This window comes from Macaca mulatta, chromosome 2, assembly GCF_049350105.2.
Source record: "Macaca mulatta isolate MMU2019108-1 chromosome 2, T2T-MMU8v2.0, whole genome shotgun sequence".
Taxonomy (NCBI): Eukaryota; Metazoa; Chordata; class Mammalia; order Primates; family Cercopithecidae; genus Macaca; species Macaca mulatta.
This window is the reverse complement of record NC_133407.1, coordinates 135,728,262-135,747,657: the sequence shown is the minus strand read 5'-3', so window position 1 is coordinate 135,747,657 and position 19,396 is coordinate 135,728,262. Positions and strand designations below refer to the sequence as shown.

General features: G+C 48.4%; 1 long non-coding RNA gene and 1 pseudogene across 1 annotated transcript; one reads left to right on the top strand and one right to left on the bottom strand.

The window, feature by feature from the left end:
- Positions 1-353: 353 nt before the first annotated feature.
- On the bottom strand, positions 354-489 carry LOC114676657 (U2 spliceosomal RNA; annotated as a pseudogene).
- A 6,464-nt stretch (positions 490-6,953) lies between these two features.
- LOC114676378 (uncharacterized) lies at positions 6,954-16,343 on the top strand. The gene is made up of 3 exons (XR_003727364.2): positions 6,954-7,055; positions 15,575-15,673; positions 16,295-16,343. It is a non-coding gene; the product is annotated as an uncharacterized LOC114676378 (long non-coding RNA).
- The last annotated feature ends 3,053 nt before the right edge of the window (positions 16,344-19,396 follow it).

Below are 19,396 nucleotides of genomic sequence, written 5' to 3'. Positions count from 1 at the left end.
TTGTATCCCATAGTGTATATATATCACATTCTCTTTATCCAATCTATCATTGATGGGCATTTAGGTTGATTCCATGTCTTTTCTATTGTGACGAGTACTGCCATGAACATATGCATGCACATATCTTTATGATGGAATGATTTATATTCCTTTGGGTATATACCCAGCAGTAGGATTGCTGCGTTGAATGGTAGTCCTGTTTTTAGGTCTTCGTGGAATTGCCACACTACTTCCTACAATGGTTGAACTAATTGACACTCCCACCAGCTGTATATAAGCATTCCCTTTTCTCCACAACCTCACCAGTATCTGTTATTTTTAACTTTTTAAAAGTAACCATTCTGACTGGTGTGAGGTGGTACCTCATTATAGTTTTGATTTGCATTTCTTTAATGATCAATGATATTGAGCTTTTTCTCATATGCTTGTTGGCCACGTTGATAAGAGCAGATATTACACTTGATCTTAGCCAAAAGGCTGTGAAGCAATGGGACTCATTTTTTTACAGAACATCTTGTCGGTGTAGGATGCTGGGAGCTATGCCTTGGGAAATGCTGGCAGAGTACTTTGAGATGTATATCTGTCACTATGACCTGAAGGTGTCATGGTACCAGTGTGCCTACATAGGCCAGCGGACTGGAAGACCAGAGATGAGGAATGGGTCTGATGCCGTGAAGGAGCCCTCCAAGGCTGTCTGTCCTGCTGCTGCTGTTTATTGTGACCTGGGAGAAGTACAGGAGAGAACACTTTATGTCCTTGATCTCTGCATGGCCCCTGAGTTTCACTGTGGTGTCTCCTTGTCTCCCATATTCTGGCGAGGCAGCTACCGTGGTGTGGTAGAAAGGCCGTTGCTCTGGGAATAGAAGACCATCACTAAGCAGTGCTGAGATCTTGGCGAATCAGCAGACTTCTCTTGCTTAGCTTTCCTCGCTTCTACAAAGAGGATGGGATGAGACCAAGGGTTTCACACTAAGTTCTTTGAGGCCTTGGTGGCACTCTGGAGATAACAGGGAGGCTATTGTTAGGGGTATGATTCAAGGGAGGAGCTCCTGCCCACTCTTCCCCATTTCAACAGAGTATCTCTATTTTTATCCATTTTAAATATTAGGGTTCTGTGAGTATCAGCAAGCATTATTGGTTGCAAACTATAGAATCAGACTTCCCTAGCCAGAGAAAGGAAACTAATTAAAAGGACAGTAGAGGTAGAGAGAGTTATTCAAAGATTCAATAAGATGCTGGAGGACCAGGCTTGGGGTTGGAGGAAACAATGCCAAGAAAGTTCTGAAAGGCTGGATTGGGAACCCCAGCAGGTGGGCATGCTGCCATCATGCAGGCTGTCTTCCAGCCAGGCCATTAGTCTTGGCTTTCTTGTTAAGACTGAATCTAGGGAGAAGGCTTTCAGTGGGCTGAGCCTGCCTCTGGGGCAGGAAGAGAAGCCACTACCTCTTGGACTTTCAAAGTGGGCAGTGGTCACCCAAAAATCCTTCCAACCAAGACCTCACACAGAGACATGAGGTGTTTTTCTAAGAAGTAAACCAGGTTCTCTAGGAAAAAGGAGTAGATGATCAACAGTCCCAAATAACAAATATTCACTCTCTGCATATGATTTTATTGGCAGAAGAGTTCTATTGTACATTCATTTGGAAGGCATCAGGCTAAGGGCCCTTCCCACATGACAACTAGAGAAATTCATCCCATTCAGCTGTTCAGCCTCCAGCCAGGAGAGGAGGGGACAGGAACTCTCTGGCTTCTTGACCACAGAACTGCCCCACGTGCCACTGTAAGCCCCACTTCTCCTGACAGCTGGTGGGGAGACAGCAGGAAGACCACTGTCTTGGCTTGGGTTCTCCCAAGAAAGCAGAGCTACAGAACAAAGGCTTGCATGCAGGTAGTTTATGTTGTCCCCACAGAGTGGGGACAGGGCAGGAAAGAAAGCAATGCAGGATACGTTATTGAGCCCATCATCACTGTGGACCATGGAGCTCAGGGCTGCCAGGACCCTCTGAGAAGCCACATAGAAGAGTCCTAAGAATTGTCTAGCTGAAGAACAGAGAGGGAAGGAATTGTATACTGGCTCCTGCCCTCCATGGGTCAAAGATTACCCATGGTGTGTTGGGTTTGGGTAGGCAGCAGAACAGCAGAGTGCGCTCCTGCATGGAATGGCAGCCGGGAATCCCCAGGGTGAAAAGTGAGAGATGTGGGCACACGTGATGGCTGCAGCATCGGCTGGAGGCAAAGCGTGGGTGGGGAGGGTGGAGGGCAGGGCACCAGGGGTGTTCAGTGCAGCAACCCCTTGGCTACTTTCCTCTGCCTTATCCCTCTTTGAGGGACACAGGCACATGATGTGCCTGATATTCAGGTCGCAGGGGGCTTCTGCACAGTTTGCCTGTTGGCTGGCGGGCATTCCAGCCAGTGAGGAAGGGGTCACCTTTGACTCCACACAGCATGGCATCTCTCAGAGTTTGGGGACCGACATTTCATCAGGGATCTCACCCTGCTTCCCAGTGTCTCTCCCTTCGAGTCTGTACATTCATCCAAAGGCAGTCTGTATTCCAAGGGGGAAATCTGCCTCCTGCTTACCCTACAAGCTGGCTCTGCCCCAAGGGTGAGGTTTAGTGTGCTGCAGCCAAGGACTTGCAGTCAGCGGGGACAGAAAGGGAGCCTGTGCCGTGCTCGGGCCAGGGCAATGGAGGCTTGAGCAGGCGAGGTCCTGGCTTTTGTGCAGGCTGCCTGTAGAAAGGGGGAGTAAGCTTGCCAGTGAGCCTGGCTGGGCCTTGGCCAACCAATTTGTTGCTTGAATTGCAGTATCTGAGGCCTGCAAACGGGCCTCACTAGAGGCTTGAGATATTTTTATGAGTTTTTATTTTTAACATCCATTTGCCTCTGGCTCCCTTGCCAGTTGACATAGGTCAGACTCTCTTGTGACATGACTGTTCACAGTCCCAAAGGCCCAAGACTTGCACTGTAACCCCTCAGTGGAAGAGATTGCTATGGTTATGATTTTATTTTCAATAAGTGTTCATGAATGATCTATTCCACTTACCAACACTTATCAGATCCCAGGCACTGTGCTAAGGACTTAACATACCTTCTCTCATTTTCCCCTACATAATTCCCTACTCATCCTTCGGATCTTAATTGTCCCTTCCTTGGGGGATATCTTCCTTGACTCGTTTCACCCCTGCTGCCCCCATCCCCTTATTATGTGCTCTGATTGCACCACGACCCTTCTGTTTGTGGTACCTGTCTATCTCTGTTGACATTTTACTTTTATTTGTGTCGTTTTTTGATTCATGTCTGTCTCCCACACTGGAAGAAAACTCGGTGGCCCATGCTCACCACCACATCCCACACCTAACACAGCGCCTGCCTGGCACATGGGAGACACTCACTAAAATGCATATTGAAAGAAATAATGATGGACTATCCTTCTCAGAACCCTACGGGGTACATTTTACACTGAGGCTCAGAGAGGTTAAACAGGCGGCCCAGGGTCACACAGCTGGTAAAGGTAGAGGTAAGATTTAAATGTGTGTTCATCTGGCCTCAAAACCAGGACTTCACTGATGTGCTCTGCAGCCTTCTAGCATCCCTGCCTGGTTCCACCTGTGAAGGGCAGAGGGACCTGCCCCAATCTCTGGCCCTCTTGTTTCACCTCCTGCCTCTCTCACTAGGGTCCTGACTTCCGCCCTCTGACCCTTCCAGCTGCGAATCCTGCCCCTTGCAAATGCGTCTGTTGCCATTCGGCAGTCTCTTGGCTGGCAGTGCAGGTCTCCATCTGCTGTGATGGCATGGTGCCTGCTCACAAGATGGCATGCTATTTTTACCCAGCTTAGGTGCCAAGCCAGCCAGATGTTTCTCAGCAGCAAAAGGAGGTTGAGCATTGCTAGGGTGTGGAGGGATGCTTCCAAATGTCAGCTCCTCGGGGGCGCTGAGGGGAAGTGGCTCTGGGACGGGCAAAAGAAGCGCTTTGCCTGGAAGTGGACACCTCCAAGAAGTGTCATTCCTGGCACCTGTCTGGGGCTCCAGCAGTGTGCCAGGAACTGGCTGCTGGTTCTGAACTCATGCTGGGCTGGGATGAGTCTGCCACAGGGAGGAAATGCTCTGGGTCAGTGTTCCCAGTGAGTGCACATGCTTCTTCCTCCCACTGCGGCCCTGGAGTCTCTGGACCCAGATGGTGACACCTGGAGGGCTTCCATGACTGAACTGGCTGCTTGGAAAATTCCAGGTTTGGCTGGCGGCTCTGGTCTGGAGGAACCGGAGGAGCTGACCGGATCAGGCTGAGTCCAGGCATTTGCTGTGATCATTTTCCCTCAGAGCACATGGAGCCAGAGGTCTGGCGATCCTAATCCCTGCTCTCTCCTTCCTGTAGGGGGTGACCCTCAGTTGAGAAATACCCGCCAAATGATAGTTAGAAGCAGGGGTGTGCAGCATGGCCCCGCTGGCCCAGCTCTCTGTTTTCCTAACTTCTCCACTCCTGTGTGACCTTGAGCAAGTCACATCCTCTCTGAACCTCAGTTTCCTCATCTGTAAAATGTCCAGAGCCCCTCCCGCCAGATCTGGAAGTCTTTGTTGCAGTGAGTTGTAGGGAATCACAGTTGTTGCCAAGCTTTGCTGACGTTTTCCCAAAACCAGCCATCCTCAGACCTGCCGTGGGGGACAAGCAAACTGCTCTTCTGCCCTGATGTGTTCAAGTCCCATATCTAGATGCGAATCCCATTTCCTCCCCCAAGGAAACATTTCAGAAACCTCAGACCCCCTACAAGAGGCTGCCTCCAAGTCCAGGCTTCCGGACAAAAGACCCCCTTCTCCAGGAAGGATGGGAGTGCATGTGGAGACAGAGGAAATGCTTGCAGCTGTGGCAACCCAGCTGAGACAATCAGACTTCAGGGAGGGGTTTCTGAGGCCTAATTGAACACACCAGGCTGGCAGTGCTGGGTATGGCCTAGGAGATGTCAGTCCTGGATAGGCCAGGAGGCCAGGGCTTCTCAAACTTGAATGTGCATCTGAGCCCCCTGTGCATCTCATTCCAAGGCAGATGATTCAGTCGGTGCAGGTGGGGCCCTTGTGTCTTATGTGGTGGGCAGAATAACAGCCCCTCAAAGATTTCACTTCCTAATCCCCAGGACCTGTGAATATGCTAGCTTACACGGTAAAGGGAAGTTAAGGTTGCAGATGGAATTGAGGTAGCTGAGTGGCTGACTTTGAGATGGGGAGATTATCCTGGATTATGCAGGTGGGCCTGGTGGAATCACTGGGTGCTTACGTGGAGGAGAGGGAGGCAGGAAGAGAGGTCAGAGTGAGAAGGACTCAACCTGCTCTTGCTGGCCTTGAAAGTGGAGGAAGGAAGTCACGAGCCAAGGGATGCAGGCAGCCTCTAGGCGCCGGGGAGAGCGAGGAGGTGGATTCTCCCCCAGAGCCTCCAGGATTGCAAATTTGAGATCCTGCCAACACCTTGATTTTTGCCGAGACCCATTTCAGCCTTCTGAACTACAGAACTTTAAAAGAACACATTCATGTCGTTTGGAGCCACTAAGTTGGTGGTAATTTGTGACAGCAACAGTGAGAAAACTCCTACAATCCACATTTCTGCCGAGCTTCCTGGTGGTGCTTCCAGGACACACTGTGAGTAACAAAGCTTCAGGCTTCTTGAGGGTGGGGCTTCCTCCTAGGCCAGGTGAGGACCTGGATGTGGGAGAAGGCTGTTCAGTGGCTTCCGTGAAAGCTGGCTTTTGACACTGTTTTGTCTCTGTCCCCTCGTTTCTCCCCTTGCGTAGATTATTTGAGGTCTCTTGGTTGTTTCTTACTATGTTCCAGGTCAGGAGTTCCTGGTTTGTGGGCTGGGTGTACTGGGGGAGTTACTGTAAAGGCCTCTGTTCTCCTGATGAGCACTGTCTGTTACCCAAACAAATGAGACCACCTCATGTATGCATTTCTTTGTTTCAAATGAATGCAGGTGCCACGAATAGGACCCTACTGGTGGGGGGTGGTTTAGAAAAAAGGCTCTGTCCTTTGGCTGAAATCTAAGTTCTATGAGCACCCAGGTGTCCCTGTGTAATCTGGACCCTCCCTCCTCCTCCCAGCCCACCTTGCTCTTTTCCTTTAATCACACACAAAGCTCCAGTCCCAGTGGCTTCTTCCATCCTTGAACATGGGTCCTTCCTGCTTTGACAGACTCAGGGGCCTCCTCTTCATTCTCTGGACTTGGGTTAAGAACTGCCTTATCAGAGGGGCCTTCTCTGACCACCCTGAGAGAGAATGGTTCACCTGATACTCTTTCTTAGTGTTCCGGGTTAGTGTCCTTTGTGGCATTTATTACAGTTTGTGGCTGTGTATTTATTTGAGGGCTTTGCCCATGGCCTGTCTATCCCTTTGGATTAAGCTCAACGAGGGCAGGGCCTCAGCATTTTATGTCCACCCATGCCTGACACATTCAGCACGTGTCATGTGCTTAATACAAATTTGTTGACCAGGGAATGAATGAATGAATGAATGTATATCTAAGCCCTCATGAGGAGAATTCCAGAGTTTGTCTTCTTTCCTTGATGCTCTGAGCCTCCCTCTGGACCGCTTCTGATCTGTCTCCTAGACTGCTTATCCTTCTCATAAAATAGGAGCCCTGTTGTTGACAAAATCGGTCCCTGCTTCCCTTAACATTTCCCTCCACCTTTTTTGTGTCTCCTCCCCATCTCCATTGTTTATCTCTGCCACAAGGAGCATGGTCTTTGCTGCTCTCTTCTCCGTTTGATTGGTTGCCTCCTAAAGGAAAAAAAAAAAGACACATCCTTGGTGCCTGGACATCCTTTCTCCCATTTTAATTGTGAGTCAGTAGGGTTTTTGTATGGGATGGAGCTGAATACTGGTATTTACTTTTGTTTTATTCCCAGAGTTTGTCTTGTTCATGTGAGTACTGGCAGCTGCCAGAAGAAATACTCTGTTTCTGGTCTCCCATCTTGGTGGGGGATGTGCAGGCTGAGAACACAGGAGCTGACTTCTACTGTACCAGCTGAGAGTGCAGGCTAGACTGCAAGAAGCACCTCCTTGCTGATGGAGTGGTGAGAGAGCAAGATGCTTCCCCAGGCTGCCAGGGAGCAGTTGTTCCTGGAGAGGTTTGGGAGAGACATGACCCTGCTGTGTGGGGCTGGAGGCAGGGAGTGGACAAGATCCAGGCACGAAGAGCTGGGGTAATGGCTGACTTGAGTTTACTCTTTTTTTTTTTTTTTTTTTTGAGATGGAGTCTTGCTCTCTCGCCCAGGCTGGAGTTGGAGTGCAGTGGTGCGAACTGGCTCACTGCAACCTCTGCCTCCTGGGTTCAAGCGATTCTCCTGCCTCAGTTCCTGAGTAGCTGGGACTACAGGAGTGTACCACCACACCTGGCTAATTTTTGTAGTTTTGATGGAGACACTGTTTCACCATGTTGGCCAGGCTGGTCTCAAACTCCTGACCTCAGGTGATCCCAAATTGCTGGGATTTTATCACCTAGACCATGGTGCCTCGGCCTCCCAAAGTGCTGGGATTACAGGCATGAGCCACTGTGCCCGGCCAAGTTTACTCTTTATACTTTTCTTTATTGGTGACATTTTCTACCATGAGTCGGAATTATTAAAAATCTCAAATCTGTGGAGATGAGAAAAAGGAAACTGAGAGAGGTTTAACTTGTTCAAGGTCATACATCCAGAAGAGTGAACTCAAGTCTGTCAGACACCAAATCTCAAATATTTCTTGCCGCCTAGCACTTCCTCTTGTGCACCTGAAAACTTTCCACCATGCTCTACAGGTATTTGTGTATATACGTTAATTCCTAAAAAGAGATGTTTAGATAGATGTGACTTGGTGGATCTAGGACTGCTTCCTGGAGGAGGTGCAGTGTTTGCATGTGTGTAAAGGCTGTGTAGTGCCTATTTGAAATTTGTCTTCTCAGCATCCATCCCTCCTGCTTCCAGCATTAAGGCCTAATTTGGTTGGTGGCAGGGTAGATGCACCCTTCACCCATTTTCAGTCCTTCTTGTCTGGGTAGGGCTCTAAGCCCAGCTCCACGGGTGGCATATAGGGCCTGAGCCTAAGTCAATCGGTGCATCCCATCCCTCTGGCTATAGTGATTGGTTCAAGGATAGGGATAGATCCTAAGCAGGTTCAATCAGAGCAAAACTCAAGACTTTTGAGGGAGTTGCCAGAAAATGTTTTATTTCTATCCAGCTGGAACTAAACTTGGGAAGATGTGAGGTTGGCAGTTTGGTAGCCATATTTTCAACATAAGAGAAGACTCTGGAGTGGAAGGCCAAGCAGGAAGATGGATAAAAATTAGTCCTAATGTCACAGTTTTATCCTTGATCCAGCCATGCCTGAAGCTGGACTTACCTTTAAATTTTTCAGCTATATGAATCCATAAATTCTCTTTTTGCTTTCTTAAGTCTGCTTGAGTTGGTTTTTCTGTCACTTTTAATGGTAAGACCTCTGGTTGATACAGACAAGGAAGAAATGGCAGCACATTGTAGGTTGGGGACAGCAGTACAGAGAAAAGCACATGGTTACCAGGGAAGTGTGAGCATGAGGAAGTCTCGTATCTCATCTAGCCCACCATGTGTATCCAGCTGGAGAAAAAAATGAATAGAATACATTGTCTTAGAATATAGTAAGACAGGAAAAGCCTTGCCCCACAAAAGGATGAAGAGTATGATGCTGTTTGGCCAGAGGCTTAGTGTCTTGGAGCGTTAATTGGTGTTTTGTTGGGGAAGGGGTTGTGTGGTGCAACAAATTTGAGGAACATGGGAACAAACAAAGCTATAAAGCATTTGCTACCAGACCTTTTGAAGCCTTTACAATGCTAAGATGTATTGTGAGCTCCGAGAAGGAGAAAGAGAATGTGTATGTTTCTAGAGCTTATTTTTCTTGGATCATCTCCTGGGACCAGCATTGCAAAGAATATACTTTGAGAAACTTTGGCTTAAAGAGTAGTTACTGTTCAGGCTGCAAAGAAGCCGCTTTCCTGGCTGAAAAACTCCCCAAAGGCATGAGCAGTGATCTAGAACTATGGGCAAGATTGAAGTGACATTCAGGAAAGGAAGGTGGCTCTTGATTCAAGGGCCCCAGAAATACTTCCTGTCCTTCAATCTCCCTCTGGTCAGCTGGCAAATTCCTCTGAGTCTAGATCTGGGCTTGGAGCAACAGCTTCCAGAAATTTCTGTTGAAGTACAAACACAGAGCTGCTTGCTTGGTGGCAATATCTAGTCTGCATTCATTCATGTATTCATTCAACACCTACTGAGTTGAATTATTGAGTACCTGCCGTATGCCAGGTACTGGTCTAGGTGGTAAGGATCCATCAGTCAATCAGACACAAGTTCCTGCCCCTGTGGAGCTTCAACTCTAGCAGATGGAGGCAGTTAGGAAAGTACGTATTCATGTAGATAGTACGCTCTGTGATTAAGTGCTAAGATCAATAGCCCTGGCCAGGGAGATTGGGAGTGCCAGAGAAAGGATGTTAAGTAGGGCTCCCAGGGTGAGCTTCATGGAGAAAGAGATATTGGAACAAATCCTTGGAGGAGGGAGCCATGAGGCCATCTGAGAAGGGATGTTCTAGGCACCATGAGGCCATCTGAGGAGAAATGTTCTAGGCAGGGGAATGCCAGAGTGAGCGCCCTACCGAGGGTGGGAGATGGGAGCAAAGGAGTGCCTGCCTGGTGGAGGAACAGCAAGAATTTCAGTGCATCTAGACCCAGTGATCAAGGGAGAGAGGAAGTGATGTTCAGCAAGGTAACTGTGAGGCTAGGTCCCAGAGAACCTCACAGGACTTTGGTTTTCATGCTGAGCAGTGTGTAAGAGCCATTGCGGGGTTTGAGTAGAGGCACAAGAGGACTTGACTTAGATTTTTAAAGGATGGCTCTGGCTGCTTTGAGATGCAAGTGCAATGGCCAAGGGTGAGAGCTGGAAGACCAGGCAGCAAGCTTTGCAATTTTCCAAGAAAGAGATGACGGCTTGACCCAGGGCCTTGTATGAGAGTGGGGAGCAGTAGATGTATGCCGGATGTATTTTGAAGGTGAAACCAACAGGATGTTCAGACAGATAGGATGTGAGGAGTGAGAGAAAGTTTGAATAAAGAATAACTCTTGGCGCATAGAATCGGAGGGATGGAATTGTCATTCATGGAGATGGCTAGGCCTGCACTGTGTCTAAAAAAACCAAACCAAACCAAAACAAAAAACAGTAAGACGATGTTTAAAAATTGGAAGATTCTACTTTTTTATTTTAATTCACATTTACAGCCGCTCTTGAACAATGGAAAGATCTGGTAAAACTGGGCTCATCTTCTGCCTGACTCCGGTGGCCTGGAGAGGGCTGGAGCTCCTCCCTAGATGGACAGGTGCTTCTCCAGTTTCTTCCTTTAACTCTCCAGCCTGGCCCCTTAGGGGTTTGGGTGGGAGAACTTAAGGATCAGTAATAAATAGCACAGTGGTTCTTAAACTTAAGTGTGCATCAGCATCACCAGAGGGCTGCCTAAAACAGCTGCTGGGCTTGTGATTCGAGGTCTGAGGTTACGTCTGAGAAACTTTGATCCTTACAAGTTCCCAGGTGACACTGATACTGCTGTCTAGGACCCATACTTTGAGAAGCTCTGAAGAGGCATGTTCTCCCATTGGCACCGCTAATCACATGCTTGCAGACAAGGTTCCTCCATGAGCTGGGAATGGCCTACAAGATGGATGCATTTTGATGGTGATGGGAGAGGAGAGTGACAGCTCAGATGTGTGGACATCTAATCAGTCATGAGGTATTTGAGCACTGGGGTTGCTTCAAGGTTTGTCAGGGCTGCTAAAGGCAAACTTGGCTTGCTTTCTGGTTTTTGGCAGAAGCTGGCTCTTCTGGGTCAGGGTCACTAGCAACTGGGGCAGGGAGCCAAGGCCCCAGGGGGAACCAGCAAGACCCTAGTGGGAGACAGTCTCTTCCCAAGAATCTAAGGGAAGGATGAACAATTCTCTGCAGCCTGCCCAAACTGCTTGCATAAGCTTTCTTATTTACTTCAATTAAGCTCCAGGCTCATTATGCAGCCACAGTGCTCACCCTTCCTCAGGGAGAAGCAGAAATCACATTTCCATCTGCTTCTCCAGCTTGGAGAGCCCCAAGCATGGGGACAGTGGCCACTCCAGGGCTGGCCTCCTGGTTACTCCAAACATGGGAGGCTGGAGAAGAATTCTGGAGCCTCTTTAAGCTGTTCAAAGTAAAGGTTGTGGATCTGGCCTGTGTTGAGGGCAGCAGTGTGAGAGCAGGATAAGCCACTTTTTCTTTTCTTGACAAAGAAAATATTTCTCTGTACATCTGGTTTGTGTTTTTCTTTAGGGTTCTGCCAGAAACAATTGTGAAAACAGAATGCAGCCCAAGATCGAAAGAATCTATCCATTCCTCTGGAATTCTCCATCTGTCCTGTTGGACCCCATGTTAAGATTTGAGGAATTCCTCAATGTGAAGTCATTGGGCTTTAAAAATATGGCAGGCAGAGTCTTTGTTTGGTTTGCCAGTACAGTTTCTCACCTTCAAATGTTGGCTTCAGGCCCTTCGTCCACCTAGGATGCCCTCCCAATTTCTACCTTCTATGATTCAGCCCACTCATTCACATATCAAGGATTTATTACACTTCTCTGTGTCAGACTCAGGGAGACGTTCTGGGGACAGATCTGTGGTGAGCTGAACAGTTGCCACCATAGTGAAACTCACCCCGTGGGAGGGGTGGATAACAGACACACATCCTCTTACCAATTAAAAGAATTACTAGTGATGTTTCCTAGGAAGCAGAGATTCTCTAATATCTGTGGACCTGTTATTTTCCATTTTCTCATTGACCACAGATAGATACGTGGTCCTGTTGTGCATGATTTGTGTGTACATTTCACTCATGGACAACACGAGTTTGAACCGTGTGGGTCCACTTACACCCAGATTTTTTTTTTTGTAACAACAGTTGGCCCTCTATATGGGCAGTTTCCACACATTTGCAACCAAACATGGATTGAAAATACAGAATTTGCAGGATGTGAAACCCACATATATGGAGGGCAAAGTTTTCATATCCTTGGATTCCTTAGGGCTGACTGCAGGACTTAAGTATGCATGGATTTTGGTATACGTGGGGGTTCTGGAACAAATCTTCCACAGATACTGAGGGACAACTGGAGTTTGTACCATGTGAGTTGGGCAATATTTGAGCTGGTCTAAATCCTGTTCCAGGAGAGAAGTCCCCTGATCACTTGCTTAGATGTCACAGTGATGTCAAGCTGCAACAAAAGTTTCTAAGTACTCAAATTCCGCATCTTGACATGAACACATAATAATCTGTTGGTGGCCCAGCAACTGGTCCACACTTTGAGTGGCACTTTATCAACGACAGGAGAGTGTGTTAGGAGAGAGAATACTGGGGGCTGGCAACCAGCGAAGGATGCTTGAGGAATTGACACCTGAAAGATGAGTAGAGGCAACCAAGGTGGGATGTAGAGGGGTCTGTGTTCCTGGGAAAGGAACAGCATATGCCACAGCCCAGAATTGGAAAGAGCTTGGCCTGTTGAGGAATGAAAAGATCACCAGAGGTGGGGGAATGTGTATTAAAACTGAGAGTTGGTTAGAAATGTAGTGCAAGGCTGGGCGTGGTGGCTCACTCCTGTGATCCCAGCACTTTGGGAGGCCGAGGCGGGCGGATCATGAAGTCAGGAGATCGAGACCATCCCGTCTCTACTAAAAAAAAATACAAAAAATGAGTCGGGAGTGGTGGTGGATGCCTGTAGTCCCAGCTACTTAGGAGGCTAAGGCAGGAGAATGGCGTGAACCTGGGAGACAGAGCATGCAGTGAGCCGAGATCACACCACTGCACTCTAGCCTGGGTGACAGAGCAAGACAAAAAAAAAAAAAAAAAAGAAAGAAAGAAAGAAATGAAATGCAGAGCGATGGAAGGGCATGGCGGTGGGGGAGAGTGATCTGCTCCCATTTTCATTTTGAGAAGGTTCCTCTGGTTGTGATCAGAGCACCCTTGTGGGTCAGTGTTTTAGGGTAAGAGTTGGCACTAGTGGAAGAGGGAAGAGGTGTTGGAAGCTATTATAGAGACTTGGGTGTATAGTATTCTGCTGGGACTGCCATGCCTTGAATAAAGTACCATACACTGGGTGGCTCAGAGTAGCACAAATTTACTGTCTTACAGTTCTGGAGGCTAGAAGTCTGAGATCAAGGTGACTGAAGGATTGATTCCTTCTGAGGGCCATGGAGGAGAATCGGTTCCACACCTCTCTCCCAGCTCTGAGTGGCTTGCTGGCAATCTTTGGTGTTCTTTGGCTTCTGCTGCATCGCTCTATCTCTGCCATCATCTTCACGTGGCATTTCTTCCTGTATGTGTCTCTCTGTGTCCAAAATTTTTCCTTTATATAAGAACACAGTCATGCTGAATTAGGGGCCCACTCTAATGACCTCATTTTTACTTGATCACCTGTAAAGAAAGATCCTATCTCCAAAGAAGAGCACATTCACAGTTCCTAGGGGTTGGAACTTCAACACCTTTTTGGAGCATGCACTTTGATCCATAACAGGGTGAGAAAGTAGTTACTTACATCGAGTTGGTGGCAGAGGTAAGACAACAAATGAGATGGATCCAGAAGATATTTTAAAGTTGAACTTAACAGGACTGGGTGACTGGCTGGTTGTGTGGAGAGGAGAGAAAAGTCTTAGAGCTATGCTTCCCAAACTTTAGCATGAGCTCACTTGGGGATTGCTATGGTCTGAATGCTAGTGTCCCCCTAAAATTCACATCTTGGAATCTAATACCCAATGTGATAGTGTTAAGATGGTGGGCCTTTGGGAAGTGACTGAGTCATGAGGGAGGGATCCACTCTCATGAATGGGATTGGTGCTCTTATTAAAAAAAAAAAAAAAAAAAGCTCAAGTGCCAGGCACGGTGGCTCAAGCCTGTGAATCCCAGCACTTTGGGAGGCCGAGATGGGCAGATCACTTGAGGTCAGGAGTTCGAGACCCACCTGGCCAACGTGGTGAAACCCCATCTCTATTAAAAATACAAAAATTAGCCTGGCACGGTGGTAGGTGCCTGTAATCCCAGCTACTCGGTAGGCTGAGGCAGGAGAATGGCTTGAACCTGGGGAAGGCGGAGCTTGCAGTGAGCCCAGATCGAGCCACTGCACTCCAGCCTGGGTGACAGAGCAAGACTCTATCTCAAAAAAAAAAAAAAAAAAAAAAAAAAAAAAAAAAAAGACTCAGGTGTGCTCTGTGCCCCTTCCACCATGTGAGGGTGCAGCAACAAAGCACCATCTATGAAGCAGAGACCAGGTCCTCATCAGACACCAAATTGCTGGTGCTTTGATGTTGGGCATTTCAGCTTCTAGAACTGTGAGCAACACATTTCTGTTGTTAATAAATTACCCAGTGTAAGGTACTTTGTTCCAGCAGCTTGAACAGATTGACAGGGATTTTTGTTAAAGTGCAGATTGCGATTCAGGAGGTCTGGGCCAGAGCTTGAAGTTCTGCCTTTCTAATAAGCTGATACTCCCAGTCCGTGAGCCCTTTCAGTAACAAGAACACAGAGTCTCACTGAGCAGTATGGTAGTCAGTAAGCACACGTGACTATTAAGCATTTGAAATATGGCTGGTCTAAACTAAGATGTGCTGTAAGTGTAAAATACATACTGGGTTTCAAAGACTTAGCATAAAAAACATCATAAAATATCAAATTTATTCTTTTTTAAAATTATTGCATTAATACTATTTTGAACTATGCAGGGGTCAGGTAAAATATATGACTAAAATTAATTTCACCTGTTTCTTTTTATTTTTGGTGTGGCTACTAAAAAATTTGAAGTTACGTATGTGGCTCGCATTATAGTTCACATAATGTGTCCATTGGACAGCGCTGGCTTACAGGGCTGATAGTTGATTGGCTGAAATACCTCCTCCTTCTGAAAGCTTCTTGACTACTCCAGCTGAAGATGTTTCCCATAGGCATTTCTTTTTCAAAAACTATTTACATGTCACTTTGCATCTCTTGCCTTGCTCTGTAGTTTTTTTGGGTCTGTGTCAGTTTGCAGCTAGGTTCTAGAGCCCCTCAAGGGCAGACACCCTCTAGTTCTGTCTCTCCCACAGCTACCCCGCTAAGCCTGTCATTCTCTTCATAATGCAACGATTGTTGACAAAGCAAATTCCAGTGAGTCAGGTTCCTCTGTTGGCCATGCAGTTGCTTCTGGAGGGAGTTTGGCCGAGTGTTGCACTGCAGAGGCCAGAGTGGAATTTTGTTCCCTGGACCTGGTTAATGAGGTTTGGCAGAACCGCTGCTCACAGGCTGAAGGAACGCCATTCCCTGGACAAAGGGAGGAAGGCAGAGGAACTGGGGACCTGTGAGGGAAGAATTTCCATGGGCCACCATTCCTTAGGTGGCAGGGTCATTGCATTCAAAAGCCTAGGCAAGTGGATGGTTTTCTCTCTCCTGCTTCTCTCTTTCCTGTGGTCCCATAGGCCCAGAGTGTTGTTCCAAGGGAAGAGGCCCAGTCATCTCTTTCTCTCTCCTCAATCCCATTTCTTCCTTTCTTTCACCTAGGAATTGGGCGCTCTCTCTCTCTCTGTCTCTGGCTGCACTTCACCAGCTAAGGAGTTGCACTGGCTTCTGCTCTCCTCTCTTGCTCACCCACATTGTGAGGTAAGATCTGAGATGCAGGTTTGCTTCAGGGAATCTTGAGGGCAGGGTTCTCCAAATGCAGACCCTGAGATGGAGTTTGGGGTGCAAGATGTTTATTAGGGATCAAGTCTTCTGAAGGGAAAGGAAAGGCAACAGGATCAGGCAAGGGGAGAAGTCAGAGTGTAGCACAAGCCTGACAAAGCCCCAGGCTCAGCCAGCCAGCAGGGGCAGGGAATGGGGAGTGGGCATCGCCTGTCACTGTCCCCATGCTGGGCTGAAATGGCCTGGTCTTTATACCCTGCCTTACACAATGACTAGGTGTGAGCTGCCTGGATGAAGCAAGACCTCGGGTCAGTACTTCTGCAGCTGAGGCTGCCTCTGAAGGAGCTGACAGTTGAGGCTGCAGCTGTCCACATCCCCACAAGGCCCTTCTCTAAAGAGTGGCCTCTGCATGTACCACAGAATCTACAGCAAGGGCTTGGGTAGAAGTAGCTTACTTGGGAGGTGATCCTAATGATACAGGAGGGGGCTGGTTAGAGAAGGGTGGGGTGCTAGTGAAGGCTCCACCCAAGAGCCTGTGCCCATGGACATAAGTGAGGACAAGCACTCCTGTTTTTGTGCCCAAATGTTGCGTTTTCCAAGACCACTCTGGCCTTCCACACCCCCAATACTGTGCCCATATAAACCCAAGAGACCTTAAGTGGACACACACACAAGTGTCTGGATGACAAGAGGAGCAGAGGAGCGGAAGAGCACACCGGCAGACACCAGCAGATGCTGGCAGGCCATCCATGGTGGGGCGACATGGATTTCAGCTGGGGGCGGTCGGAGGAAAGTCTGACTGCTGGGAGGTCCAACTCCAGGAGACCACCTTCCCACTCCATCCTCTTTCTGGGTCCCCATCCATCTGCTGAGAGCTACTCCCACCACTCAATAAAACCTTGCACCCATCCTCCAAGCCCACATGTGATCTGATTTTTCTGGTACATTTGGCCAAGACCTGGGATACAGAAAGCCCTCTGTCCTTGTGATAAGGCAGAGGGTCTAACTGAGTTGATTAACATGAGCCACCTGCGGATGGCAAAGCTGAAAGAATGCACTGTGACACCCACCCATTGGGGCTTGGGGAGCTGTAAACAACCCTAGACACTGCTGTTGGGATGGAGCTCAAAAACACTCCCCATGACCTGCCCATCTGCATGCTCCTCCTAGGGGTTTGGACAGCGGAGCACAGAAGAAGGGAGCCACAGCCCTGTGGCACACACGCCCTGCCAGGGGGATAAGGGAACTTCTCCCACTTCACTAACAGGCACAGTGAGGGAGTGAGGGAGTGAGGAAGTGAAGAGGGAAGGGAGGGAATCAATACAGAGTGAGTTAATGAGCAGGTGACTGCTGGCAGCCACGGGCTCAATTCCATGGGGGACCTCTGGGACACCGCATAGGACACAGCACTGAGCAGTGAGGAAGCTGAGGCACAGATCCACCAACTCCACCTCGCTCCCTGTTCCAGAGATGGCCTTAGGCAGAGATGGGGGAAGCCTCTTAGGGCTTCTGCCTCTGGGGGCCTCTGGGGTGGGGCCCTGCTGCAGACCTGACAATAGTTAGGTCCAGTCGCTTAGGAAGAAGCAGTTCTTCATGTGCAATGACCTAGTTTACCAGCATTCTTTGCTTTGAGGGGTGGAGCCCCTGCCTGCTTTAGCCAACATTTTCCTGCTGTTCTTGAGAAGGCATCTTTCTCAGAGCCTCATGAAGTGGAGGGTCAGCAGCATCGGCAGGATTTAAGAATGCGTCACATCCAGCTCGATCTTTGCATCTGATAGATCCCTGATCCCAGTCAGCATTTCAGCAGGCAGATGAAAGAACAGGAGAGCCTGGAGGACAGGCATTTGGTCTGCCTCAGCTCCTCACATACAGCACGTGTTCAATCAGTTTCTGCGGCTGTTAAATTCTAAAGAAGAGGCAAGAGGAGGGAAGACGGGCATACAGTAGGGAGGAACCAGACTACGTCCTTCAAGCACCACTCATTACCAAGCCTTCATCCAGCCCCTTAGGCTAAGGTCCTGGTAAGTGTCCCAGTCCAGAGGTGAGGAGTGACTGAAGCCCTGTCATCCTGCCATTGTGAAACAGCCTGTGTTTATCAAATGCTTGCAGTGGGTGTCTCTCAGTGCTGTTGCTCTATGTCTTCAGCAGCCGCATTGCCATTTGAAAGATGAGGAAATGACGCCCAGGGAGGAGGATGAGCTCGTCCAAGGTTGGACAGCAGAGGTGGGATTTGAACCCAGATCTAGCTGATGTCAATGCCAGGCATCCAGCCACCCAGGCTGTATTTTGGAGAGGAGGCAGATAGGAGATGAGGAAGAAGTTTGGGGCCAAGGGATGAAGAGAGGAGACGGGGGCTGGGGAGCAACAAGGTGCTTCTCTCAAGAGCCTTGTGTTGCCAGAACTTAGTCCAGTGTTTCTGGCCAAGCTGTGAGCTCATATCATGTGAAGATTAGAAGCCAAGGCCAGTGAGGGCCATGTTGGTCGCTGACTGAGATGAATCCACTGTGGGTCAAAGGACCTATTGTTAGTGAGGGGCACACGAGTCATGAGCCTGGCAGACTGGCCAATGCTTCTAGCTGTTCTCCTCTTGAAAGAACTCCTTCTACTCTGGGGAGGAGATAAAGGGTCCTTGGTGAAGGAGGAAGTCCTCTCAGAGACCCCAGCCCTCTGTCCCCTGGTACTCCTCAGCTCCTGCCCCTTGCCCTGCAACCCCCCTGATGGGGAACACAACTTCTTTCTCACTCCTCACAACCAGAGTCTGGAACTGGAAATTGTGTTGTCTGTCTGACTCCCAAGGCTTCCCACAGTTCAGCCAGCCTCATTAAAAGAGGGGAACTGAGGTAAAGTGAAATAAAGCCCTCTCCATAAATGTTTCATTTTTATGAGGCCATTAGCACACTAATCTTCTATGGGGTTCTGCCAGCACCTCATATGCACAAGATTCTCAGCCAGATCCCAGGAAAGGGGCCAAGATGCAGGAACGAGTTCTTCCCTTCCCCTGATTTCTGTAAGTGTGTGAGTTGGGGAACTGAGATGTGATTGGGAGAGTGAAGGAAGGAGACAGGGCTACTGAAGGAAGTGGTGCTGTTGTGCAGGGAGTGAGGCAATGGGAAACTCCTGGGGCAGACAAGGCCCAAGGAGTTGGCACCAGAGCTATGTTCTGAGTGGGAGAGCCTGCCGGATTGCACTCTTCATGCAAAGCTGCCAGGGCTGGCTGGCACGCAAGACCCTGCTGTGGACAGATGGGCAGTGACCCAGGAAAATGGGTAGAGGAGAAGGGAGCAAAAGTGGCATTTATTGAGCATTTACTAGGGCCAGACCATTTATATTCATATCTCATTTAAGCTTCACAACAATGCTGTGAAGGATTAGCAGAGGTAGTAAAATAATAGCAGTAATAGAAGTAATGGTAGTAATAGAAATAACTATCATACTTCCTTAGTAAGCTAGGACGTGATAAGTATTTACCATGTTCCTAGCACTGTGGTGTTCCTTTGATATGCATTTAATTGATGAGTTTTTCCCAGGACCCCATGAGAGGATTCTCTGGGTTTTTCAAATAAACCCAGAACAACCAATGAACCCGAGTGCACTCTGCTTTCCTATGACAGCTCCAATAGTGCAGCATTTTAGAGAGGAGAAAACTGAGGTGTTACAAGTTTAAATGCCTTGTCCAATGCTCCACAGGACAACCAGGGTTTG